Consider the following 14,457-nt stretch of genomic DNA (forward strand, 5'->3'; position numbering starts at 1 on the left):
CACCCCTGTCTAGTACCGTTAGTGATATGAATTTCCGGGGAAGCAAGTCCCAGACCCTTAACCACCGCAGAAGGATAAGGATATAGGGCCCGAATTGCTGTAATTACCTTGTCTGGTATACCAAACTGAGCAAGCGTGTACCACACGCTTTTTTCTGCATCAAGCGACAGGGCCAGCATGGGCTGCTTCAATCTGGAGGCCTCTGTGAGAATGTCAAGTACTTTTCGAGTATTGTCTGGGTCCTCTCTGCCAAAAGTAAACCCGACCTGGTCAGAATGCACTACCTTCGGGAGTAGGCTATTGAGGCGGTTAGCCCAAAGCTTGGCATATAACTTTACATCTCCGTTGATCAATGAAATCGGTCTATAACTGGTACACTGGGAGGGATCCTTGTTCGGTTTAGGGATAGGGAGAATTATTGCCTGCAAGAATTCCTTTCTGAACAAACCTGACTCTTGCGCCTCTGAGAAAAGCTTGAGGAGGATCTTGTTTATCTCTGTCTTAGAGTTTGTAAAAAGCCGCCGGATACCCATCAGGTCCTGGAGCCTTGTTATTTTGAGTATGTTTGATGGCCAGGTTAAGTTCGGTTAAAGAAAACGGGGCCTTAAGCGCCTCTTTGTCCACCTCTGGTAAAGTTGGCAAATTCAGGTTTTGTAGGAAGTCAGCTATGTTTTGCACAAATTATTCTCTGTTAGTCATAGAGGGCTGGAGATGATAGAGTTCAGAGTAATAGGCCGCAAAGGTTTCTCCGATTTCTTTAGGCGAAGAGACTGATATAGTCCCCCGTTTAAGTGACAATATCCTAGCTGCCGCAGTTCTACCTCGCAATTTATGCGCTAGAAGTGTTGAGGCCTTATTACCCTGGCAGTACATTAGCTTTTTGAATCGAGCGTAAGACTCCATAACTCTCTCTAACTCCCTGTCTGCTAGTTGTGCTCTGAGTTTTTTAATTTTATCTGCTAAAGGTAAGGATGGGGGAGCTTTTATTCTCTAGTTCTACAGACCTCAATTCAGACATAAGAAGGCCTAATGGAGCACCAGCTTGGCGTCTAAGCATTGCCTGCCTCCTAATACATATCCCCCTCACGTATGTTTTTAGTGTAGCCCATACTGTTTGAGATGACATATCAGGGGTTTCTTCTGTTAAGTGTGATCAGTCCACGGGTCATCATTACTTCTGGGATATTACTCCTCCCCAACAGGAAGTGCAAGAGGATTCACCCAGCAGAGCTGCATATAGCTCCTCCCCTCTACGTCACCCCCAGTCATTCTCTTGCACCCAACGACTAGATAGGATGTGTGAGAGGACTATGGTGATTTTATTTAGTTTTATTTCTTCAATCAAAAGTTTGTTATTTTTTAATAGCACCGGAGTGTGTTATTCCTTCTCTGGTAGAGTTTGAAGAAGAATCTACCAGAGTTTTTACTATGATTTTAGCCGGAGTTGTTAAGATCATATTGCTGTTTCTCGGCCATCTGAGGAGAGGTAAACTTCAGATCAGGGGACAGCGGGCAGTCTAATCTGCAAAGAGGTATGTAGCAGTTTTTATTTTCTGACAATGGAATTGATGAGAAAATCCTGCCATACCGACATAATATCATGTATGTATATTTTACATTGTGTGTTTAAGACTTTAGCCTAATTGCAAAGCAACAGGCTTTTTAATAACTCTTAATTTATGTTAAACGTTTTTGCTGGAATGTAAAATCGTTTTCATTTTCTGAGGTACTGGGTGAATAAAATGTTTGGGCACTATTTTTCCACTTGGCAGTTGCTTAATCTAATTATGACAGTTGCTGATCTCTCTCACTGTTGTGTGTGAGGGGGAGGGACCTTTTTTTGGCGCTTTTTGCTACGCATCAAAAATTTCAGTCAGAAGCTCATTGTTTTTTCCTGCATGTTCCGGTTTATCTCTACAGAACTCAGGGGTCTTCAAAACTTGTTTGAGGGAAGTAATCTAACAGAGCTGTGAGATTGTAGTTGACTGTGATAAAAAACGTTTATTCTTTAACTTTTTTATGCCATCAGGGTTAGTTATTCTTTGCTAATGGGAACAAGCCTTTGCTAAATTGTGTTTGTTTACAAAGTTTATTGATTTCAACTGTTATATATCTTTTCACTGCTTCTTAAGCACTGTACGTTTTTTCATTGTATTTTACTTGATTATTATTTCCAAGTTGCAAGTTTATTGCTAGTGTGTTAAACATGTCTGATTCAGAGGATGAGACCTGTACTATTTGTAATAACGCCAAAGTGGAGCCCAATAGAAATTTATGTACTAACTGTATTGATGCTACTTTAAATAAAAGTCAATCTGTACAAATTGAACAAATTTCACCAAACAACGAGGGGAGAGTTATGCCGACTAACTCGCCTCACGTGACAGTACCTGCATCTCCCGCTCGGGAGGTGCGTGATATGGCGGCGCCCAGTACATCTGGGCGGCCATTACAAATAACATTACAAGATATGGCTACTGTTATGACTGAGGTTTTGGCTAAATTACCAGAACTAAGAGGTAAGCGTGATCACTCTGGAGTGAGAACAGAGTGCGCTGATAATGCTAGGGCCATGTCAGATACTGCGTCACAACTTGCAGAACATGAGGACGGAGAGCTTCATTCTGCGGCTGACGTTTCTGATCCGAACAGATTGGATTCAGATATTTCAAATTTTAAATTTAAGCTGGAAAACCTCCGTGTATTACTAGGGGAGGTGTTAGCGGCCCTGAATGATTGTAACACAGTTGCAATACCAGAGAAATTGTGTAGGTTGGATAAATATTTTGCTGTACCAACAAGTACTGACGTTTTTCCTATACCTAAAAGACTAACTGAAATTATTACTAAGGAGTGGGATAGACCCGGTGTGCCGTTCTCACCCCCTCCGATATTTAGAAAGATGTTTCCAATAGATACCACCACACGGGACTTATGGCAAACGGTCCCTAAGGTGGAGGGAGCAGTTTCTACTTTAGCTAAGCGTACCACTATCCCGGTAGAGGATAGCTGTGCCTTTTCAGACCCAATGGATAAAAAGTTAGAGGGTTACCTTAAGAAAATGTTTGTTCAACAAGGTTTTATATTGCAACCCCTTGCATGCATTGCGCCGATCTCGGCTGCAGCAGCATTCTGGATTGAGTCTCTAGAAGAGAACCTTAGTTCAGCTACGCTGGACGACATTTCGGACAGGCTTAGAATACTTAAGCTAGCTAATTCATTTATTTCGGAAGCCGTAGTACATTTAACTAAACTTACGGCTAAGAATTCCGGATTCGCCATCCAGGCACGCAGAGCACTGTGGCTAAAATCCTGGTCAGCTGATGTAACTTCTAAGTCCAAATTACTTAATATACCTTTCAAGGGGCAGACCTTATTTGGGCCCGGTTTGAAAGAAATTATCGCTGACATTACAGGAGGTAAGGGCCACGCCCTACCTCAAGACAAAGCCAAACCTAAGGCTAGACAGTCTAATTTTCGTTCCTTTCGGAATTTCAAAGCAGGAGCAGCATCAACTTCCACTGCTCCAAAACAAGAAGGATCTGGTGCTCGCTACAGACAAGGCTGGAGACCTAACCAGTCCTGGAACAAGGGCAAGCAGGCCAGGAAACCTGCTGCTGCCACTAAAACAGCATGAATTGAGGGCCCCCGATCCGGCATCGGATCTAGTGGGGGGCAGACTTTCTCTCTTCGCCCAGGCTTGGGCAAGAGATGTCCAGGATCCCTGGGCGCTAGAGATAATATCTCAGGGATACCTTCTGGACTTCAAATACTCTCCTCCAAGAGAGAGATTTCATCTGTCAAGGTTGTCAACAAACCAAACAAAGAAAGAAGCGTTTCTACGCTGCATACAAGAACTATTGTTAATGGGAGTAATCCATCCAGTTCCACGGTCGGAACAGGGACAAGGGTTTTACTCAAATCTGTTTGTGGTTCCCAAAAAAGAGGGAACTTTCAGACCAATCCTGGATTTAAAGATCCTAAACAAATTCCTAAGAGTTCCATCGTTCAAAATGGAGACTATTCGAACAATTTTACCCATGATCCAAGAAGGTCAGTACATGACCACAGTGGATTTAAAGGATGCTTATCTTCACATACCGATTCACAAAGATCATTACCGGTATCTAAGGTTTGCCTTTCTAGACAGGCATTACGAGTTTGTAGCTCTTCCATTCGGATTGGCTACAGCTCCAAGAATCTTCACAAAGGTTCTAGGTGCTCTTCTGGCGGTAGACCGCGGGGAATTTCGGTAGCCCCGTACCTAGACGACATTCTGATACAAGCTTCAAGCTTTCAAACTGCAAAGTCTCATACAGAGTTAGTACTGGCTTTTCTAAGGTCACATGGATGGAAGGTGAACGAAAAGAAAAGTTCACTCGTTCCACTCACAAGAGTTCCCTTCCTGGGGACTCTTATAGATTCTGTAGAAATGAAGATTTACCTGACAGAGGACAGGTTAACAAGACTTCAAAGTGCTTGCCGCACCCTTCATTCCATTCAACACCCGTCAGTGGCTCAATGCATGGAGGTGATCGGCTTAATGGTAGCGGCAATGGACATAGTGCCATTTGCTCGCTTACACCTCAGACCACTGCAACTATGCATGCTAAGTCAGTGGAATGGGGATTACTCAGACTTGTCCCCTTCTCTGAATCTGGATCAAGAGACCAGAAATTCTCTTCTATGGTGGCTTTCTCGGCCACATCTGTCCAGGGGGATGCCATTCAGCAGACCAGACTGGACAATTGTAACAACAGACGCCAGCCTTCTAGGTTGGGGTGCCGTCTGGAATTCTCTGAAGGCTCAGGGACAATGGAGTCAGGAGGAGAGTCTCCTGCCAATAAACATTCTGGAATTGAGAGCAGTTCTCAATGCCCTCTTGGCTTGGCCCCAGTTGACAACTCGGGGGTTCATCAGGTTTCAGTCGGACAACATCACGACTGTAGCTTACATCAACCATCAGGGAGGGACAAGAAGCTCCCTAGCAATGATGGAAGTATCAAAGATAATTCGCTGGGCAGAGTCTCACTCTTGCCACCTGTCAGCAATCCACATCCCGGGAGTGGAGAATTGGGAGGCGGATTTCTTAAGTCGTCAGACTTTTCATCCGGGGGAGTGGGAACTTCATCCGGAGGTCTTTGCCCAAATACTTCGACGTTGGGGCAAACCAGAGATAGATCTCATGGCGTCTCGACAGAACGCCAAGCTTCCTCGTTACGGGTCCAGATCCAGGGATCCAGGAGCACTCCTAATAGATGCCCTGACAGCACCTTGGGACTTCAGGATGGCTTATGTTTTTCCACCCTTCCCGATGCTTCCTCGATTGATTGCCAGAATCAAACAGGAGAGAGCTTCAGTGATTCTAATAGCACCTGCATGGCCACGCAGGACTTGGTATGCAGACCTGGTGGACATGTCATCCTGTCCACCTTGGTCTCTACCTCTGAGACAGGACCTCCTGATACAGGGTCCTTTCAAACATCAAAATCTAACTTCTCTGAAGCTGACTGCTTGGAAATTGAACGTTTGATTTTATCAAGACGTGGGTTTTCTGAGTCAGTTATTGACACCTTAATACAGGCTAGGAAGCCTGTTACCAGAAAGATTTACCATAAAATATGGCGTAAATACCTATATTGGTGTGAATCCAAAGGTTACTCTTGGAGTAAGGTTAGGATTCCTAGGATATTGTCTTTTCTACAAGAAGGTTTAGAAAAGGGTTTATCTGCTAGTTCATTAAAGGGACAGATCTCAGCTCTGTCTATTCTGTTACACAAACGTCTGTCAGAAGTGCCAGACGTTCAGGCTTTTTGTCAGGCTTTGGCGAGGATTAAGCCTGTGTTTAAAACTGTTGCTCTACCATGGAGTTTAAACCTTGTTCTTAACGTTTTACAGGGCGTTCCGTTTGAACCCCTCCATTCCATTGATATAAAGTTGTTATCTTGGAAAGTTCTATTTTTAATGGCTATTTCTTCGGCTCGAAGAGTCTCTGAGTTATCAGCCTTACATTGTGATTCTCCTTATTTGATTTTTCATTCGGATAAGGTAGTTCTGCGTACTAAACCTGGGTTCTTACCTAAGGTAGTCACTAACAGGAATATCAATCAAGAGATTGTTCCTTCTTTGTGTCCAAATCCTTCTTCGAAGAAGGAACGTCTACTACACAATCTGGACGTAGTTCGTGCCCTAAAATTTTACTTACAGGCAACTAAGGAATTTCGACAAACGTCTTCTCTGTTTGTCGTGTACTCTGGTCAGAGAAGAGGTCAAAAGGCTTCTGCTACCTCTCTTTCCTTTTGGCTTCGTAGTATAATACGTTTAGCTTATGAGACTGCTGGACAGCAGCCTCCTGAAAGAATTACAGCCCATTCTACTAGAGCTGTGGCTTCCACTTGGGCCTTCAAGAATGAGGCCTCTGTTGAACAGATTTGCAAGGCTGCAACTTGGTCTTCGCTCCATACTTTTTCCAAATTTTACAAATTTGACACTTTTGCTTCCTCAGAGGCTATTTTTGGGAGAAAGGTTCTTCAGATAGTGGTTCCTTCTGTATAAAGAGCTTGCCTATCCCTCCCGTCATCCGTGGTCCTTGGTCGAATGACTGGGGGTGACGTAGAGGGGAGGAGCTATATGCAGCTCTGCTGGGTGAATCCTCTTGCACTTCCTGTTGGGGAGGAGTAATATCCCAGAAGTAATGATGACCCGTGGACTGATCACACTACAGAAGAAAGGAATTTATCAGGTAAGCATAAATTATGTTTTCATTTATTCTCAGGAACTCGGTTATAGAATTTTGGAGGGAGGCCCTAAAAGCTTTATCCTGGAGGACCTTTTTCGGAAATTTCCAACTAGGTCTAGACGTTTTGATTAAATCAGTGGAGAGGGTGAATTTGAGTATATCATGGTCTGACCATGAGCAGACCCTAATATGCGAAGTTAAAACTCTGTCAAGTGACCACGAGTCAGTGAAAAAATGGTCCAGTCTCGAGTAGGAATTATGCGGTCTGGAAATAAGTGTAGTCTCTGTCGTTGTGGTGGTATGCCCTCCAAGTGTCATATAAATTATGTTGGATTATGTGCTGATGAAATGTATTGGCAGTATTTATTGTGTATGTGTCAATTTTTTTCCCCTTTTGAACTTTCTTGTCAACTAAGGGGTCCCATACCATATTGAAGTCCCCACCTAGAACTATAGTTCCGACTTTATAGCGCTCAACTTTAGACAGTACCCCTTTCAAGAAACTAGATTGTGATTGGTTCGGGGCATAAATATTGGCCAATGTAAATAAGATACCATTTAATTTACAGTTAAGCAGTAGAAACCTCCCTTGATTGTCTTTCTCTTCGTGTATAAGTTCAAAGTATATAGATTTTGTGTATGGCAATCGCTACACCTCTAGACTTCTCAGAATGAGAGGCCATAATAACTACAGGGTAATCAGGGGTTCTGTATGGTTTCTGGGATGATGCTAGCCAGTGAGTTTCTTGTAGAAATATAACTTGTATCTTTAGAGCCTTCATAGAGTTAGTAAGCATGCTTCTTTTTTCCTGTGAATTAAGTCCCTTAGCATTTAGGGTTGCAAAGGAGATATTATTGGGGGTTGTCTCCATTGTAGGGTTAGGGAGAAAGGTAGGGGGAAAGAGGAAAAGAAGAGAGGGGTTTAGTAATTTAACTTACCCCGTCTGGATCTGCGCACCAAAATATGACTCCCAGTGGTCTCAGGTTATATATAGTCAATTCAGTGGTCAATGAAACCTCGGATGACCTAAAGCTTTACATAGGAAAAGGAACGAGATTATCATAAAAGTAAACTATACAATACAAAAAAAAACAATACACACCATTAAATTTCAACCAGAAGTGATTGGTATTAACTACTTAAGGTGTGGGTAATACTGCAAAAGTGGTGAACCAATGGCTCACCAAAAGTAGAAGCTTATCTAGGGGTTAGACTGACTTCTACAGTCCCCTTAAAAGGGGATAACCCAAATTAAATTTGCGTATATGAGGGGGTGGGGCGGTACAAGTAAACAACCTGCAAGTGAGGATTGACTATCTAAGGGGGAATGTGAACCATAAAACAACAATGATATCTCTCAAATGAACCTACAAAATAAAACAATCCTGCATTCAGTGCAATGGTTTTGAACTATATCATATTAGTACGTTAAACTCCTAGGCATCACTAGAAACAGTTCCAAACAATTGTCTGGAATATACCTGGAAGAGATTATTCAACTTTAAATAATTAGAGGAGTGGTAGGCGATCGCGAGCCCCAGCTACTGAGGAAGTAATAGCTAAAGGGTAGAGGCAAAGTGCTGCTAAGTAAATTTACAACCTCATGCCAGAAGTCCCGAGCACCTCCACTCCTCACGTTGACTGAGAATCTAGACATAGAGTAAGAATAATAAACAAAACATATGAGAAGATATACACTGCATAAAGAAGTACCATCATACCATAACCAGCCCAATAAAAAAAGAAGGGAATGTCCACTTTCATGTGATGGGCCGTTGTGATCGTGGGGTCAAATCTGAGGCCCCAGATCGAATTTTTGAAGCTAGAGGATCATCTACTGTGGATGGCTGATGTGGCTGTGTGGTCAAGTTAGGGACTCCAGATCGGTTTTTGGGGTGCATAGAGTAAATTTATGATCGGGGCTCAGCTGAAACCAGACCCCATTCTTTTAGCAGATCAAACCCTTCCTAATCGTATGAGTTTCTCCATTCTTTGAAACTATTAGCTTTGTCGGGTAACCCCATCTATATCTGATATTTTCCGTTCTCAAAATTTGGGTGATGTTTCTAAAGGTTATTCTTCTTTGTAAGGTGTAGCTGGAAATGTCTGGAAAGACAGAAATTTGTTGGAATTTAGCTGGTAGTTGAGGCTTATTGGTCAGCTCTCTCATTATCTTCTCTTTGTGGGTGAAGAAATTAATCTTAGCTAGGACATCCCTCGGTTTGTCCTGAGAGACAGATCTTGGGCGTGCTACTCTGTGGACTCTGTCTAATAAGAGGCCTGGCGGGTCTATGGAAGGTAGTAAGATATTACAGAATTCTAAAACATAAGACTCTAGATCTTGGGAGCCAATCTCTCCGATATCCTTCGGAACCTCAAGTTATTCCGTCTGGACCGGTCTTCCATGTCGGCAAGTTTTAATTCTAAGTCAGATATCTGGGTTGCCAAACTCTTGAGAATACATTAGCAGATGGGTTTGATCAACAGCTAGATCTTCTTGCTTGCGTTCTAGGGTTTCAGTGCGTTCCCCTAATGCTGCAATGTCCCTACGAAGCTCTGCTGTGGAACCTTTCATTTCCTTAGTTAACGTGTCCTGAAGGAGGTTCATACGTCTGGTTAGAACATCAACAATATTTGCGGATAAAGCGTCTGACGTAGGAGACTGGGAATCCATGCTGCTTTCAGAATCGCTTCCGTCCATTGCAGAAGTAGATTCTCTGTGTAATTGAGTTTTGCCGTTAGATTGGCCTTTAAAGTGGTCCGCCACTGTCTTCTTGGGTGGTTGAGACGGTTTTGGTGGTCTTTTGGCAGTTTGAGACATGCTCTGTTTCGTATCCTTGATCAAACAGGTGTATATGGTATATGTTTAATGGTAGATCACACTTGAATGCAATATGGTAGTGGGAAAAAGCAAAGATGGAGAGAGTTATAACATAGTCCCCCTGATGTCAATCTTGGTTTAGGCAGCCATGTTCAACATACTGCCTGCAGATGGTAAGAAGTATGTCAGTATGGTTTTTGTCAGTAATTTATCCTGACCAGCATTCAGCAGAGACAAATGGTGCAATAGGCTTTGTGTACACTCTCTCCAGGGAGTTTGCCCTCACCTGGGCCAGGACGGAAAAAGTTAGGAGGTTATGACCTGCTGCAATCACATACAGCAGGAAAGGGGTGGAGAGAGTGTATGGAAGGGAGGGTGTGACCTTCAGTTGTGGACACCTTGTATGTAAAGAGGTATCAAGACCAAATTCCCTGTGGAGAAAGGTACAGGTTAAGTAATAAACACTACATTCTGAATTGTGAAATTACAGAGACACCTGAGCTGACGCAGCAGCTGAAAGAATATATTGTGACAGACACCCCGTGCCAGATGTACCTCATGGGGCTAAATCTCAAAATTACACTAACTGCTAGTACTGACAATGAAGTTGCAGAGATCTTATCAGGTGCTCCCTGCTTGCAGTAGTTGTGGGAGATGTGAGCAGTTTATACAGAAATAGTAGAGATTAGACCCATATGGGATGAGTTGAATAGAGCTATCATTAATCTGTGACCTGCTTATACACAAAAAGTTTAGTTCCTTCATATGGTGGTGCTATTGCGCAGTGACCTTGTAGTGTGTACAGGTTAAAATACGCAGGGTTTATAGGTCTTGACTAAGGCAGCTGAATCCAGAATAAACCAGTCTTTAGGGCTCAGGCTATTATAGGTTAGCAAAGTGTAGAGGGTATATGAAACTCAGTAACAACTTTATTATAAGCAATATGAAAATTAATTTCTTGCTAACACACAATCTGCTTGGCTGCTTGTAACGTCTCATGTGTACTGCTCCAGGAGGGAGGGAATAGCATGATAGATATCAGGGGTTAGGTAGCTCTTGAAACAATAACACAGATGTATATTATACCCCAGATTAAATATTAGTGACCCTCTGCTTATTTATGAAATACCTGAGGTGGCTTCTCTCTGTGGGTTCTGTGCAGGAGAGAGCAGTAAATTGCTGTATCCAGTTGAATGTGCTTTCAGACCTTTCCAGGTCTGCCTAGAAAAATATCTCACGGCTGCAGTACCGGTCATGATGATAGGCCACAGCCAAGATGGCAGTTGTTCGCGCCCTTAGGGTTTCCACTACTGGAGCTGATCCGGCCTATTCCTGCGCGCTAAGGGCGCCCTCCGGTAGCCTGACGTTGTCCCGGGCAGACAGATGAGGCGTTCCCCGGGGGCGACAAACTTCCACACTGGTGAGGTGGGGTCCAGGGAGCAGCGGTGCACCGCAAGAGGATGAGTGGTGAAGGTCTTGAGGGGCCACAGACAGGCCAGAGCAAACCGTGCAAGTAAGTCCTCTCTTTTGATGTCGGGGGTAGTAGGAACAGCTCCGGAGCGGAGCCCCGACCCTCCGGAGGTCCCTGTCTTAGATCCGGGCAGCGGCAGAAGTCACAAGAGGTCAGTGAGAGGAGCGATGCGTGGCAGCCTGTCTCCTGTATGCACAGGCTATTACCAGAGCAGGAGGCCATGAGCAGCGTGGCACAGAAGGGCAGAATGTGAAGGTCACTGTAGCGAAGTCTCTTTGGGTGAAGCTAGGATGAGCGAGGGTAGAGGGTCTTACCGCACCCAGGCTGTGTCCTCCTGCTGTTAAATCTGTGTCTCTGAGCCCCTGCGTGTTCACAATCTCCGTGAGAGACCAGCAAGGTGGGAGGGAAGATGGCGGCTCTGCGCGCCAGTTTGCTCATGCCGGGTTCTTAGCAACTCCCCTGTGTCCAGACCCCTCCGATGGGAATGTCCATAGCAATTGTCCTCTTGAGGTGTGCTCTGACCGGCTCAGGAATTGTTAGGCGCTGGGGGGAACAATTTTTTTTTTTTCCTTCACCCTCTGTGGTTAATGGTCATCCCAGCAGGGACTCTATAGGTTCAGGCTCCCGGACGGGAGAGATGTTACTTTGCAGCACACAGCCGGGTGTAGGCAGGGAAGTCTATAAAGGTGATATGTGGCAAAAAAAGGAGATAAAAATTGGCAGGTTTACCGCAATAATTAAACTATATTTTATATTCAGGCACAGAGCTCACACAGAACACGTCTGTCCTGCTAGGCGTCTAGCTCCGCCCCCCCCCCCCCCCGATGGGATGTCTTTTATTTGTTTTTGTTTCCTTCAGGAACCTTCTGGGATTGATACTCTTTATTACTTCTTCGGAAGTTGTTTTGGACACGTTAGTCCTATGTAGAAATGTCTGTTAACTTTTTTTTTTTTTCCCCCCTATGAGGGAGAATTTATGCAGCTTGCCGGTTAGGACCCTAAGTGCAGGCTCGTCCTGTTGGGTTCGTTCGCTCTGTCTTGCGGCTGTTCAGACACATGGCACTGTTCTGCTTGGCTGGTTTGGTAGATGCGCTGAGTGCCCATGTTTTCATTGGTTTTCATGTTCACCTAAACATTCGAGAGGACCTGTGGGTCCGTGAGGCGGGAAGGATTGTTTCTGTCCTTATAGCCTTCAGTCATATATGACCGGGCCAGGGGAGTTTTCCGCTGCGTCATTCTGTCATCTGATATCATCAGAACCTAGAGTTTTCCTCCCCTATGCGGTGGAGGGTAGGAGGCCTCAAGTTTTAGGGCTCTGGATTTGTCCTTTTGGGCTTGATCTAACAGATTGTACAGGATAACTATGTACAAAACAAAAGGTAGCAATAGCACTACACAAATTGGATGGGGTTGCTCTATCTGGTTTAATTTAAATTATACCTTGTGAGCTAGAGTGCTTGTGCATAGAGACAATATGCAGAGTTAAGCCAAAAATACCAAGGGGATTTGGACTTGGAGGAATGCACTTTTGTAGCACTTCTAACACCCCTCACCCTTAAGGGGTGTTAGAAGTGCTACAAAAGTGTATTCTTTCAAGTCCAAATCCCCTTGGTGTTTTAACTTAACTTTGTACAGGATAGCGGTCTAGCATGCGGAAGATTTGCAGTTTAAAACCTGTTGCAGCTCTTGGCACCTTGCAGGTGTACGCGTAAGCTGTTTATAGTGTATGTAGATGCAGTACTTACTCTTGACGTGTACTGTCTGTCTGAGATATAAGAGACCTTTGGGTCTTCTTCCATTGTCTCCGGGTGAGTTGGATCTCCTTTTAGGGATCTGTATTTCTGGGTGATGGTTGATCCCTGTGGGGACTTTGTTTAGCTCGGGGTTTCCCGAAGCTGGGAAGGCTTAATGCCTTTCTCTTCCCTGTGTCCACTGCTTGTGCGGAGGTGATGGGGAGACTAGCCCTGCTAGAAGGATTTTTTTTACCTTGAGGTATCCCTTGTGTTGTCCTGAGGCTTTGAGAAGTCTCTTCATACGACTTCTAGCCTTGCTCCTTGGAGCATTTGACTTTAACTAGGGGTGGTTACTTCCTTGGTCAGTGCGTTCGAGTTCTTCTCGCTATCCGGGTTCTCTGGATATGCATCCATATCCCTTGTGTCTGGCTTTTAGGCCAGTCGGGATGTTTAGTTCTAGGGTAAGGTTTGCCTGAACTATTAGGTGCCCGGACCTGTTTTTCTCCCTGAGACTTCCGGTTGCTGAGGCTCCGCTTGGCCTTTTTCCTGACCCAGTCTTCGGTTGTTTTGGAATTTCGGATCTCAGGGCTGGTCGGGGTGTTCCACGGTAGTAGGAACTTGGGCTATGTCCTTGCTCAATCTACCTGGTCATGGTTGGCCAGGTTTTCGGAGTATATTTTACTCTTTGCAACAGAGTAGCCCATGTCATCTAGTGGTTAGCTGGGTGGCTTGCGCCTCAAGGTTTGTTGGTTCATACCCAGGTGCTGGAGCTGGATGTCCAATTTCTGGTGCATTTTAGGGTTGCATTCCCCTGGTCAGCTTGCCAGTGTACCCATGGATTCCCTGCTCTGCAGGCGAATGGGTTGACTGTGCTTCGGCTTGACAAGCTACTTGTATGGGGGTCCTTTTCTAGGACATTTGTGTTGGATTTATCTTCCCATTAGCTGATGGCTTCTGGCCTTGAGGACAGTTGTTGCCCTTCCGGCCTCATCCCTTTTCTTTAGGGGATATTCTCCTCCCTATGGAGATGGAGTCCTTTCTTGGGGCTTCTCCTGGATGGGAGGTGGAAAGGTGGGATTGGTTCTTGCTGGCTCCAAGTCAGACTTGTTGGGCCTTTGTTTTGATAGATCCTTAGGTTTGTGGGCTTGTCGTCTGTTTTCAGTGTCGGGTTGTACTTGTACTCTGTGGGGATGGCTGTGCTATCCTTACGCGCGTTCCTGTGCCAGTTTCGGGATTCTTCTGTTACCCTATTTTGGATCCCTGGGGCTGGGTTGGTCCAGTTGGGTGTGGGTCTGTAGGTCAGGATGGCCGAGCGGTCTAAGGTGCTGCGTTCAGGTCGCAGTCCCCTCTGGATGTGTGAGCTTTGTTGAGTCTCTCCTGTTAGCTCTGTCTGCTAGGATATAGATTTTCCTTTCAACTTGCTCCATCGATTTCAGAAGAGGGTCTACTCTTCCTTCGGGTTCTGAGGATATACTCTCCTTCTCAGGAGGCCTTGATTGAGGTTTTGTGTTCCCCTTTTTAGGGACCTATGTGTAGGTCCGGCGGCTTTGGTTGCCTGGAGCGTGGGGGTTGCTGTTGCGGGCTGTTTCTTGCTTGACTGCTTCTTCTTCCTCGCAAATGCCCTCTGTGTCATCCTGATATGGACTCTGTGTTCTCAAACTTGGGCTTTTTCACCTGGGTCTATTACACTTT

General features: G+C 44.8%; 1 protein-coding gene across 2 annotated transcripts in view; it reads left to right on the forward strand.

Annotated features, from left to right (window-relative positions):
* Positions 1 to 14,457, forward strand: part of EYA3 (EYA transcriptional coactivator and phosphatase 3) — a 634,133-nt gene that overhangs the window by 355,884 nt on the left and 263,792 nt on the right. The window lies entirely within an intron of this gene.

Source organism: Bombina bombina, chromosome 3 (genome assembly GCF_027579735.1).
Source record: "Bombina bombina isolate aBomBom1 chromosome 3, aBomBom1.pri, whole genome shotgun sequence".
Classification (NCBI taxonomy): Eukaryota; Metazoa; Chordata; class Amphibia; order Anura; family Bombinatoridae; genus Bombina; species Bombina bombina.